This window comes from Coregonus lavaretus (assembly GCF_964263955.1).
Source record: "Coregonus lavaretus genome assembly, chromosome: 12".
Lineage (NCBI taxonomy): Eukaryota > Metazoa > Chordata > Actinopteri > Salmoniformes > Salmonidae > Coregonus > Coregonus lavaretus.
The window spans coordinates 7,472,299-7,486,226 of record NC_139999.1 but is presented as its reverse complement, the minus strand read 5'-3'; positions in this window follow the sequence as shown (position 1 = coordinate 7,486,226).

Genomic DNA, 13,928 nt, shown 5'->3' with positions numbered 1-13,928 from the left:
CAGGTTGTTTTCCCCACAGGCTGGCAGGGCCGCGATGTTCTATCGAATACCGACTTGGACTACCCTACGTGGGAGCATTGCGAACCGTAGGTCGGGACTTTTGACCTGGTTACATGTGCATTGAACAACACAGCTGCTTTTCGGCATGTTTTGTTATTTCTGTGTAACAAAAGATTGGGGTCAATGTGAAATAATTTTTGTTTTCCCCAATTTGTGGGCGTGGTCGTGGGGAATTCCTTCTTATTACATGAATACCGCCTCTAGGGTCCAAGTTCTACAACTGAACATGCAGAAAGCAGTTGCTACAGTTTTAACAGAGCAAACATCCCTGTTTGTTAAATTGTCCACTTTATGTACAGTAAGTTAGTCTCGCAATGCAATCAGCTCCTTGGTTGTGTCCTAATGTTAAGGGTTTACATGCTATGACTAGAGTTGGTTGTTGGTTATTTTATTGTGTTACTATTTTATTGTTATCTCTTTGTAAATGTTCTTACTTTATAACTGCATTGTTGGGAAAGAGCTCGTAAATAAGCATTGCACGGTAAAATCTACACTTGTTGAATTTGTTGTATTTGATTTGCAGTGCATTGATACAAATACACTGGATGATTATCCACTTGTAAGAAGTGGTGTTGGTGTTGTAAAAGTGACTAACCCACAGTGGGGTAAGTAACAACTGTGTAATGAATCCTAGCAACCCAACTCTCATAAATTCAACCTCACACATTAACCACAGAAAATGCCAAAAACGATCCCCCAGACATTTTATTTTTTTATTTCACACAAACTGTTAAACACTAATTGGCACAGGCAATTCTATGTGTTATAGGGCCACAGCGCAGTGAGGTTGTAATTGTAGGGGGAAAGTTGTCCTTTCAAAAACAGGGGGGAAAACTGAGATAAATAAGAAAATGAAGAAAGAAAGAAAGTGAGCGAGAGAAAGACAAAGAGAGAGAGAGAGAGAGAAAAGTAAATGTTTGTCCCAAAAGATTATGTAATAGAAACTTCTTATAAAATTGTATATTGCCTTATAAGCATTCATAATACCTTATGAAACTTCATAATGAAGCAATGAGACTGTTTTTATATGTGGTTGTCATACCTTGCTACCTTAAGTTAAATGCACTAACTCTAAGTTGCTATGGATAAGAGCATCTACTAAATGACTAAAATGTTGAATGTGAATGTTGTCCTCCTCTTCCACTAAAATGGAGGGCAGACATCTAGCATACATCTGCGTCCCCTCTGACTTCAAGATGGCCCGAGTTGCTCCCCTCCTCAAGAAACCAACACTCGACCCCTCTGACGTCAAAAACTACTGACTGGTATCCCTTCTTTCCTAAACACTTGAGCTCTCTGTCTCTGACCAACTCTCGTTATCTCTCTCAGAACGATCTTCTTGACCCTAACCAGTCAGGTTTCAAGACGGATCACTCAACTGAGACTGCTCTTCTGTGTCACGGAGGCTCTCCGCACTGCCAAAGCTGACTCTCTCTCCTCTGTTCTCATCCTCCTAGATCTATCCGCTGCCTTTGACACAGTGAACCATCAGATCCTCCTCTCCACCCTCTCAGGGCTGGGTGTCTCAGGCTCTGCACACTCTTGGATTGCATCCTACCTGGCAGGTCGCTCCTACCAGGTGTCGTGGAGAGGATCTGTGTCTGCACCACGTACTCTCACTACTGGTGTCCCCCAGGGCTTGGTTCTAGGCCCTCTCCTCTCCTCTCTACACACCAAGTCACTCGGCTCCATCATATCCTCACATGGTCTCGCCTATCATTGCTATGCGGATGACACTCAACTACTTTTCTCCTTCCCCCCTTCTGACACCCAGGTGGCGACACGCTTCTCTGCGTGCCTGGCAGATATCTCAAGCTCAACCTCAACCTCGACAAGACAGAGCTGCTCTTCCTCCCGGGGAAGGCGCGCACGCTCAAAGACCTCTCCATCACGGTTGACAACTCCACAGTGTCGCCAGAGTGCAAAGAACCTTGGTGTGACCATGGACAACACCCTGTCGTTCTCTGCAAACATCAAAGCAGTGACCCGTTCCTGCAGGTTCATGCTCTACAACATCCATAGAGTACGACCCTACCTCACACAGGAAGTGGCGCAGGTCCTAATCCAGGCACTTGTCCTCTCCCGTCTGTACAACTGCAACTTGCTGTAGGAGGAAGGGAGGGAGGTAGGAGGGAGGGAGGGAGGGAGGGAGGGAGGGAGGGAGGAAGGGAGGGAGGAAGGAGGAATGGAGGTAGGATGGAGGGAAAGTGGGAGAGGCCAGGTTACCAGGTCTACGTTGGTCTACGCTGCCTGTGGTAGTTAATGAGGTCCTCAGTGTGTTTCCCACACACACACATGCACACGCACACAGGAGTGGGTTTCCGACAACCTGGGAACTCGTTAGGAAGCATCTTGGTTTAAACTATCAACCTCCCTCTTTTTTTATTACAACCCCTTCCCTACCTCCCTCCTCTTCTCCTCTCCCTACCTCCCTCCTCTTCTTCTCTCCCTACCTCCATCATCCTCTCCTCTCCCTACCTCCATCATCCTCTCCTCTCCCTACCTCCCTCCTCTTCTCCTCTCCCTACCTCCCTCCTCTTCTTCTCTCCCTACCTCCCTCCTCTTCTTCTCTCCCTACCTCCCTCCTCTTCTCCTCTCCCTACCTCCCTCCTCTTCTTCTCTCCCTACCTCCATCATCCTCTCCTCTCCCTACCTCCATCATCCTCTCCTCTCCCTACCTCCCTCCTCTTCTCCTCTCCCTACCTCCCTCCTCTTCTCCTCTCCCTACCTCCATCATCCTCTCCTCTCCCTACCTCCATCATCCTCTCCTCTCCCTACCTCATCATCCTCTCCTCTCCCTACCTCCCTCCTCTTCTCCTCTCCCTACCTCCCTCCTCTTCTTCTCTCCCTACCTCCATCATCCTCTCCTCTCCCTACCTCCCTCCTCTTCTCCTCTCCCTACCTCCCTCCTCTTCTCCTCTCCCTACCTCCCTCCTCTTCTCCTCTCCCTACCTCCATCATCCTCTCCTCTCCCTACCTCCATCATCCTCTCCTCTCCCTACCTCCCTCCTCTTCTCCTCTCCCTACCTCCATCATCCTCTCCTCTCCCTACCTCCCTCCTCTTCTTCTCTCCCTACCTCCATCATCCTCTCCTCTCCCTACCTCCCTCCTCTTCTTCTCTCCCTACCTCCATCATCCTCTCCTCTCCCTACCTCCCTCCTCTTCTTCTCTCCCTACCTCCATCATCCTCTCCTCTCCCTACCTCCCTCCTCTTCTTCTCTCCCTACCTCCATCATCCTCTCCTCTCCCTACCTCCCTCCTCTTCTTCTCTCCCTACCTCCATCACCCTCTCCTCTCCCTACCTCCATCATCCTCTCCTCTCCCTACCTCCCTCCTCTTCTTCTCTCCCTACCTCCATCACCCTCTCCTCTCCCTACCTCCATCATCCTCTCCTCTCCCTACCTCCCTCCTCTTCTTCTCTCCCTACCTCCATCATCCTCTCCTCTCCCTACCTCCCTCCTCTTCTTCTCTCCCTACTTCATCATCCTCTCCTCTCCCTACCTCCATCATCCTCTCCTCTCCCTACCTCCCTCCTCTTCTTCTCTCCCTACCTCCATCATCCTCTCCTCTCCCTACCTCCATCATCCTCTCCTCTCCCTACCTCATCATCCTCTCCTCTCCCTACCTCCATCATCCTCTCCTCTCCCTACCTCCCTCCTCTTCTCCTCTCCCTACCTCCATCATCCTCTCCTCTCCTCTCCCTACCTCCATCATCCTCTCCTCTCCCTACCTCCATCATCCTCTCCTCTCCCTACCTCCATCATCTTCTCCTCTCCCTACCTCCATCATCCTCTCCTCTCCCTACCTCCATCATCCTCTCCTCTCCCTACCTCCCTCCTCTTCTCCTCTCCCTACCTCCCTCCTCTTCTCCTCTCCCTACCTCCATCATCCTCTCCTCTCCCTACCTCCCTCCTCTTCTCCTCTCCCTACATCCATTATCCTCTCCTCTCCCTACCTCCCTCCTCTTCTCCTCTCCCTACCTCCATCATCCTCTCCTCTCCCTACCTCCCTCCTCTTCTCCTCTCCCTACCTCCCTCCTCCTCTCCTCTCCCTACCTCCCTCCTCCTCTCCTCTCCCTACCGCCCTCCTCCTCTCCTCTCCCTACCGCCCTCCTCCTCTCCTCTCCCTACCTCCCGCCTCTCCCTACCTCCTTCCTTATCTCCTCTCCCTACCTCCCTCTCCTCTCCTTACCGCCCTCCTCCTCTCCTCTCCCTACCGCCCTCCTCCTCTCCTCTCCTCTCCCTACCTCACTCCTCCTCTCCTCTCCTTACCTGCCACCTCCTCTCCTCTCCTCACCCTCCATCCCTACCTGCCTCTCCTCACCCTCCGTCCCTCCTCCTCTCCTCCCTCACCCTCCGTCCCTCCTCCTCTCCTCTCCTCACCCTCCGTCCTTCCTCCTCTCCTCACCCTCCGTCCCTCCTCCTCTCCTCACCCTACGTCCCTCCTCCTCTCCTCTCCTCACCCTCCGTCCCTCCTCCTCTCCTCCTCTCCTCTTCTCCTCTCCTCTCCCTACCTGCCTCTCCTCTCCTCACCCTCCGTCCCTCCTCCTCTCCTCACCCTCCGTCCCTCCTCCTCTCCTCACCCTCAGTCCCTCCTCCTCTCCTCTCCTCACCCTCCGTCCCTCCTCCTCTCCTCTCCCTCCGTCCCTCCTCCTCTCCTCTCCTCACCCTCCGTCCCTCCTCCTCTCCTCTCCTCACCCTCCATCCCTCCTCCTCTCCTCACCCTCCGTCCCTCCTCCTCTCCTCACCCTCCGTCCCACCTCCAATCTCCTCTCCTCACCCTCCGTCCCTCCTCTCCTCTCCTCACCCTCCGTCCCTCCTCCTCTCCTCTCCTCTCCTCTCCCTACCTGCCTCTCCTCTCCTCACCCTCCGTCCCTCCTCCTCTCCCTACCTGCCTCTCCTCTCCCTACCTGCCTCTCCTCTCCTCTCCTCTCCTCTCCTCTCCTCTCCTCTCCTCTCCTCTCCTCTCCTCTCCTCTCCTCTCCTCTCCTCTCCTCTCCTCTCCTCTCCTCTCCTCTCCTCTCCTCTCCTCTCCTCTCCTCTCCTCTCCTCTCCTCTCGTTCTCTCCTTTCCCTCCTCTCCAGTTATTCAGAACATCCCCCTGCAGTAGGCAGCAGGTGAGGAGTCCCCTGGGGGAGAGAGATTCAGATCCAGACGTCTGGTAAGAACAGGTTGACAGTACTGACTGGCACCCAGACAGCCTGCGGAGGAGAGGAGAGGAGAGGAGAGGAGAGGAGAGAGAGAGAGAGAGAGAGAGAGAGAGAGAGAGAGAGAGAGAGAGAGAGAGAGAGAGAGAGAGAGAGAGAGAGAGAGAGAGAGAGAGAGAGAGAGAGAGAGAGAGAGAGAGAGAGAGAGAGAGAACACATTGTTTTCAATTTTATTACTCCCAAGTCAAGTCTCACCACAATGGTATGTCATCTGTTGTATAATTGTATTGCTTTAGGCTAGAAACTTTTGTTGGGAGAGATGAGTCGCTGAGTAGGAATGGAGTGGACAAACCTGATGAGTGTTGCAGACACTCACACACACACAGACACGCACACACACACACACAAACACAAACACACACACACACAGACATTAGCCATTCAGGAGCCTTCTCTGCTGGACTACCATGGGACTCAATACTGTATTGCTTTGTGATGCCGGAGACACACATGGAGCTGTGATAGCTGTGTATCTGTGTGTGGGAACAGACCTAACTCTGACCTCTGACCTAATGCTGTCATGTTGATGTGGGGTCTGTCAAACAGAGCAGGGGTAGTTCAGGGGGTGGAAGGGGGGAGACAGGGGTGTACAGGGGTCAGAGGAGGAGTACAGGGGTGGAATGGGGGAGAGGGGGAGTACGTGGAGTGTAATGGGGGAGACAGGGGAGTACGGGGGTCAGAGGGAGAGTACGGGGGGTGTAATGAATAAGACAGCGGAGTAAGGGTGGAGGGGAGGAGACATGGGAGTACGGGGGGTGGAAGAGGGGAGAGGGGGAGCATAGGGGTGGAAAGGGGGAGACATGGGAGTACGGGGTGGAAGTGGGGAGACAGGGGCAAACAGGGGTGGAAGGGGGGAGAGGGGGAACACAGGGGTGGAGAGTCCTGAGACAGGAGGTGGTACACTCAACAAGATCTCATGGTTTTACCAATTTGACTTCAGATTCCGATGTTTGTCCAAGTTTCTCCAAATGTCAATTTTTTACGGTGAAGTTTGGGATAGGGTTACAGTTACAACAGCAACGGTTAGTTTAGGCATGAATTCTGAATGGTTAAGTTAATGGTTAATAATGATAATAGCTAGCTAGCATTTAACATTACTTACTAACTCTAATAGCTAGCTACCACAGATTAAAGGGGTTAGCTGGTTATCCCGATTTTTGCTAATACACTAGCTAGTTAGCTAGCTAGTAAGTTAGTCTTAAAATTGGAACCATGTGCTGACAAAGGATGCTATCAATCAATCAAATGTATTTATTTATAAAGCCCTTTTTGCATCAGCAGATGTCACAAAGTGCTTATACAGAAAACCAGCCTAAAACCCCAAACAGCAAGCAATGCAGACGTAGAAGCACAGTGGCTAGGAAAAACTCCCTAGAAAGGCAGAAACCTAGAAAGAAACCTAGAGCGGAACCAGGCTCTGAGGGGTGGCCAGTCCTCTTCTGGCTGCGCTGGGTGGAGATTATAAGAGTACATGGCCATTAAGGCCAGATAGTTCTTCAAGATGTTCAAACCTTCATAGATGACCATTAGGGTCAAATAATAATCACAGTGGTTGTAGAGGGTGCAGCAGGTCAGCACCTCAGGAGTAAATGTCAGTTGGCTTTTCATAGCCGAGCATTCAGAGGTCAGGTGCGGTAGAGAGAGAGAGAGAGAGAGAGAGAGAGAGAGAGAGAGAGAGGGAGAGAGAGTTGAAAACAGCAGTTCCGGGACAAGGTAGCACTTCCGGTGAACAGGTCAGGGTGCCATACCCGCAGGCAGAACAGTTGCAACTGGAGCAGCAGCACGACCAGATGAACTGGGGAGAGCCAGGAGTCATCAGGCCAGGTAGTGCTGAGACATGGTCCTAGGGCTCAGCGCCTCCGGGAGAACCTGAGAGGGAGAGAGAGAGAATTAGAGGGAGCATACTTAAATTCACACAGGACACCAGATAAGACAGGAGAATTACACCCTAGCCCCCCTGCACATAGACTATTGCAGCATAGATACTGGAGGCTGAGACGCACAGCCCCCACGCCACTAGAGGGATATCAACAGACTACCAATTTACTACCCTGAGACAAGACTGAGTATAGCCCACTAAGATCTCCTCCACCACACGAGCCCGATGGGGGCGCAAGACCGTACAGGAAGATCACGTCAGTGACTCAACCCACTCAAGTAGAGTATAGCGCAAAAAAAGCCTGGGACAACGTGATGTACCCCTCCTATAGATGGCATGGAAGAGCACTACTAAGCAAGTGACTCAACCCGTAATAGGGTCAGAGGCAGAGAATCCCAGTGGAGAGAGGGGAGCCGGCCAGGCAGAAACAGCAAGGGCGGTTCGTCATTCCAGTGCCTTGCCGTTCACTTTCGCACCCCTGGGCCAGACTACACTCAATCATAGGACCTACTGAAGAGATAAGTCTTCAGTAAAGACTGAAAGGGCGAGACCAAGTCTGCGTCTCACATGGATAGGCAGACCATTCCATAAAAATTGAGCTCTACATGAGAAAGCCCAGCCTCCAGCTGTTTGCTTATACATTCTAGTGACAATAAGGAGGCCTGGGTCTTGTGACCGTAGCATACGTGTAGGTATGTACAGCAGGACCAAATCGGAGAGATAGATAGGAGCAAGTCCATGTAATGCTTTATAGGTTAGCAGTGAAACCTTGAAATCAGCCCTAGCCTTAACAGGAAGCCAGTGTAGCGAGGCTAGCACTGGAGTAATATGATGTAATTTTTTGTTTCTAGTCAAGATTCTAGCAGCCGTATTTAGCACTAACTGAAGTTTATTTCGTGCTTTATCAGAGTAGCCGGAGAGTAGAGCATTGCAGTAGTCTAATCTAGAAGTGACAAAAGCATGGATTAGCTTTTCTACATCATTTTTTGTCAAACAGTTTTTTTTCTTTCTAGCTAGCTAATTTATAATCTACCTAGCTAGAGACAGTACCTGTGTTCAAAGGTTAGATAACTAGCTAGCTAGCGTGATCTACTTAGCTAGCTAACTATATCATGCCAAAGATTATCTTGTGCTAAATCATATAGCTGAATTTCTATCTTCAAAAATACGTTTTAGGTTTTACCTAATGCTAGCTAGCTAGCTACTTAACATTTCCTAGCTAGCTTGGTAGGACAGCAGCGTGCTAAATCATCCAGCAGAACTTCTGTATCCAAAAGTGAAACAAACTGCATTGATAATTTACCCTCTATCCTCTGTCAAAAATGTTTATCTTGTAAATGTTTCTTTCGAGCTAACTCTTCTGTCCGACTTTTGCACACTTCTCATAGCCACATCCATCCTGATTCTTCACAACGCACTGTCACACGATGTCAGTGCCAACACAAAATTCCCGGGCACGTTCCAGGTCATCTTTATTTCAAGCGCGTTTCAAAGATTGGGCAGATCTCACAAACCTCGGGAACCAGCGAACAACACCAATAATATGGCTTGAGATCTTCAGATGAGGCCTTTCATTCCTGGAATAAATAAATGTACCAATGCATCATCAGGGTTTCAAACGTGGGGCAAGACACCTCATGGGAGTTGACCATTGGTCTGATAACCAACCATTTCTGTTTCTGGGACAGAGCAACAATGCATCACAACCTAAAGTCAAAAAATAACTACTGTTGAACTGTGCAAACATTGAAAATAAGGTTGCATGATGAAACATAAGGGTGCATGATGAAACATAAGGGTGCATTTACAAATTGTTAATAGCTAGAGGTAAATAGTGGCTCACTATTTGGCAGCACTGACTGGCTATTTCACTATTTTGACCCATTTGTTCTGACCATTTATTAATGGTTTATAATGCATTTACCAATGATTAAATAACCGTTAATAACGTAATTAGGAACCCTTTATAAACCCTTTACAAATGGAACCTTATTGTAAAGTGTTACTGCCGTGGGGGTACGGCTGTAATGTGTGTATGTGCCTGCATGTGTATATGTGTGTGTGCCTGTGTGTGTATGTGTGTGTGCCTGTGTGTGTATGTGTGTGTGCCTGTGTGTGTATGTGCATAGATGTGTGTGTGTGTGTGTCCTGCAGTCAATCAATATAATAAAACCACCATGGATATAAAAGAAAAAAAAAAGTATTATGGGAAGTGAGTGCGTTCATGAAATACCGGAGTGTATTTCCAATGGCGCCGGAGAAGATGGCTGCCGTTTTACAGCCCTCTAACCAATTGTACTATTATGTGTGTTTTTCCGCGTTACTTGTAATTTATTCTGTACATAATGTTTCTGCCATCGTCTCTTATAACCAAAAAGAGCTTCTGGATATCAGGACAGCGATTACTCACCTCGTATTGGACGAAGATTCTTTCTTCAACAAGTCGGACGCGAAGGATATCCTACAGACACCCGACAAGGCCCAAATCCCAGTCATTCGCATGAGAAAGAGACAGAGATATCGTGGACGTAGGTCGGGGTGCCTTGTAAGGATCCGACAGCGAGCGAGTAAACTGCCTCTTCCATCAATCCTATTAGCCAATCTTCAATCATTTGAAAATAAATTAGATTACCTAAGATTACGGTTATCCTACCAACAGGACATTAAAAACTGTAATATCTTATGTTTCACTGAGTCGTGGTTGAACGACGACATGGACAACATACAGCTAGCGGACTATACGCTACATCGGGAGGATAGAACGGCTGACTCCGGTAAGACAAGGGGTGGCGGTCTGTGTATATTTGTAAACAACAGCTGGTGCACAAAATCAAATACTAAGGAAGTCTCGAGGTTTTGCTCGCCTGAGGTAGAGTATCTTATGATAAGCTGTAGACCACACTGTTTACCAAGATATTTACCAAGATATTCTATATCTATATTTTTCATAGCTGTCTATTTACCACCACAAACCAATGTTGGCATTAAGATTGCACTGAATGAGCTGTATAAGGCCATAAGTGAACAGGAAAATGCTCATCCAGAGGCAGCGCTCCTAGTGGCCGGGGACTTTAATGCAGGGAAACTTAAATCCGTTCTACCTAATTTCTACCAGCATGTTAAATGTGCAACCAGAGGAAAAAAAACTCTAGATCACCTTTACTCCACACACAGAGACGCATACAAAGCTCTCCCTCGCCCTCCATTTGGCAAATCTGACCATAACTCTATCCTCCTGATTCCTGCTTATAAGCAAAAACTAAAGCAGGAAGCACCAGTGACTCGGTTAATAAAAAAGTGGTCAGATGACGCAGATGCTAAGCTACAGGACTGTTTTGCTAGCACAGGCTGGAACATGTTCCGGGATTCTTCAGATAGCATTGAGGAGTACACCACATCAGTCACTGGCTTCATCAATAAGTGCATCGATGACGTCGTCCCCACAGTGACCGTACGTACATACCCCAACCAGAAGCCATGGATTACAGGCAACATCCGCACTGAGCTAAAGGGTAGAGCTGCCGCTTTCAAGGAGCGGGACTCTAACCCAGACGCTTATAAGAAATCCTGTTATGCCCTCCGACGAACCATCAAACAGGCAAAGAGTCAATACAGGACTAAGATTTAATCATACTACACCGGATCTGACGCTCGTCGGATGTATCAGGGCTTGAAAACTATTACAGACTACAAAGGGAAGCACAGCCGCGAGCTGCCCAGTGACACAAGACTTCCAGACGAGCTAAACCACTTCTATGCTCGCTTCGAGGCAAGCAACACTGAAGCATGCATGAGAGCACCAGCTGTTCCGGATGACTATGTGATCACGCTCTCCGTAGCCAATGTGAGTAAGACTTTTAAGCAGGTCAACATTCACAAGGCCGCAGGGCCAGACGGATTATCAGGACATGTACTCTGAGCATGTGCTGACCAACTGGCAAGTGTCTTCACTGACATTTTCAACATGTCCCTGACTGAGTCTGTAATACCAACATGTTTCAAGGAGACCACCATAGTCCCCGTGCCCAAGGACACTAAGATAACCTGCCTAAATGACTACCGACCCGTAGCACTGGCTCACATCAACACCATTATCCCAGAAACCCTAGACCCACTCCAATTTGCATACCGCCCCAACAGATCCACAGATGATGCAATCTCTTTTGCACTCCACACTGCCCTTTCCCACCTGGACAAGAGGAACAGCTACGTGAGAATGCTATTCATTGACTACAGCTCAGCATTCAACACCATAGAGCCCTCAAAGCTAAGGATCCTGGGACTAAACACCTCCCTCTGCAACTGGATCCTGGACTTCCTGACGGGCCGACCCCAGGTGGTAAGGGTAGGTAACAACACATCTGCAACACTGATCCTCAACACGGGGGCCTCTCAGGGGTGCGTGCTCAGTCCCCTCCTGTACTCCCTGTTCACCCATGACTGCATGGCCAGGCACGACTCCAACACCATCATTAAGTTTGCCGACGACACAACAGTGGTAGGCCTGATCACCCACAACGATGAGACAGCCTATAGGGAGGAGGTCAGAGACCTGGCCATGTGGTGCCAGGATAACAACCTCTCCCTCAATGTGACCAAGACAAAGGAGATGATTGTGGACTACAGGAAGAAAAAGAGGACTGACCACGCCCCCATTCTCATCGACAGGGCTGTAGTGGAACAGGTTGAGAGCTTCAAGTTCCTTGGTGTCCACATCACCAACGAACTATCATGATCCAAACACACCAAGTCAGTCGTGAAGAGGACACGACAAAGCCTATTACCCCTCAGGAGACTGAAAAGATTTGGCATGGGTCCTCAGATCCTCAACAATTCTACAGCTGCACCATCGAGAGCATCCTGACTGGTTGCATCACCGCCTGGTATGGCAACTGCTCGGCCTCCGATCGCAAGGCACTACAGAGGGTAGTGCGTACGGCCCAGTACATCACTGTGGCCAAGCTTCCTGCCATCCAGGACCTCTATACCAGGCGGTGTCAGAGGAAGGCCCTCAAAATTGTCAAAGACTCCAGCCACCCTAGTCATAGACTGTTCTCTCTGCTACCGCACGGCAAGTGCTACCGGAGTGCCAAGTCTAGGTCCAAAAGACTTCTCAACAGCTTCTACCCCCAAGCCATAAGACTCCTGAACAGCTAATCATGGCTACCCAGACTATTTGCACTGCCCCCCCACCCCCACCCCATCTTTTTACGCTGCTGCTACTCTGTTAATTATTTATGCATAGTCACTTTAACTCTACCCACATGTACATATTACCTCAACTACCTCAACTAGCCGGTGCCCCGCACATTGAGTCTGCACCGGTACACCCCTGTATATATAGCCTCCCTACTGTTATTTTATTTGACTTCTGCTCTTTTTTTCTTAACACTTTTTTGTTGTTGTTTTATTTTACTTTTTTTATTAAAAAAGAAATGCATTGTTGGTTAAGGGCTGTAAGTAAGCATTTCACTGTAATGTCTACACCTGTTGTATTCGGCGCATGTGGCCAATAAAATTTGATTTGATTTGATTTGTATTAATGTTAAGTGTCTGTGAACAGCATATAACCAATAAGGTCCTTCAAATAACATGCATGGGCTGTGGAGTGTGTTAGTGTGTCTATATGGGGGGGGAAAAACAGCGATGAGAATCAGCCAATGAATCAAAAAGTTATCTTTATCTTCCCCCACTGAAGACACACAGGACCCGGGGCGTTGTTTCAACCAATTGATATTAAATGTCTTTCTGTCATAGCTGGATGGGCTGGATAGAGCAGCAGAGCAGATATTAAACAGTAATAAAAATAAAGAATGCTAGAGGAGAAGTGAGGTGAGGCGGTCAGGGTGTTAAGGAGAGGATGCATTAAAAACAATGGACCGTGTGTGTGTGTGGGGGGGGGGTGAAGATGAGGGCAGGTGAGTGTGTGTGTGTGTGTGTGGGGGGGGGGGGGGGGATATGTGTGTGGGGGGGGGGGGGGGGTTGAATGTGTGTGTGGGGGGGGTGAAGATGAGGGCAGGTGAGTGTGTGGGGGTGGGGTGGGGTGGGGGGTGCAATATGAATTCAGCCAGCCAGCCATAATCATGTTGTGTTTCACATTCAGATCTGGTGTGGTTGGACACTGATGCTGGCTGGAGTCCCTCTGGAGTCTCTTCTGGGGTTGGTGTGTGTCTGTGTGATTGCGGCCATGTGTGTGAGCGTGTGTCCGTGTGTCCGTGTCTGCTAGGCTAGGGGAGAGAGAGGAGTGAAGGGGGAGATACTAGGCTAGGGGAGAGAGGAGTGAAGGGGGAGAGGGGAGAGAGAGGAGTGAAGGGGGAGAGGGGAGAGAGAGGAGTGAAGGGGGAGATACTAGGCTAGGGGAGAGAGGAGTGAAGGGGGAGAGGGGAGAGAGAGGAGTGAAGGGGGAGAGGGGAGAGAGAGGAGTGAAGGGGGAGATACTAGACTAGGGGAGAGAGGAGTGAAGGGGGAGATACTAGACTAGGGGAGAGAGGAGTGAAGGGGGAGAGGGGAGAGAGAGGAGTGAAGGGGGAGATACTAGGCTAGGGGAGAGAGAGGAGTGAAGGGGGAGATACTAGGCTAGGGGAGAGAGGAGTGAAGGGGGAGAGGGGAGAGAGAGGAGTGAAGGGGGAGAGGGGAGAGAGAGGAGTGAAGGGGGAGATGCCAGGGCCTGCTAGGGGAGAGAGAGGAGAATCAGTATGAGAGCAGCAAAGCCAGAGACTGACACGTCTATCACCTTCTAACACATTCTATCAACATCTATCACCTCCTATCACCTTCCTTCTA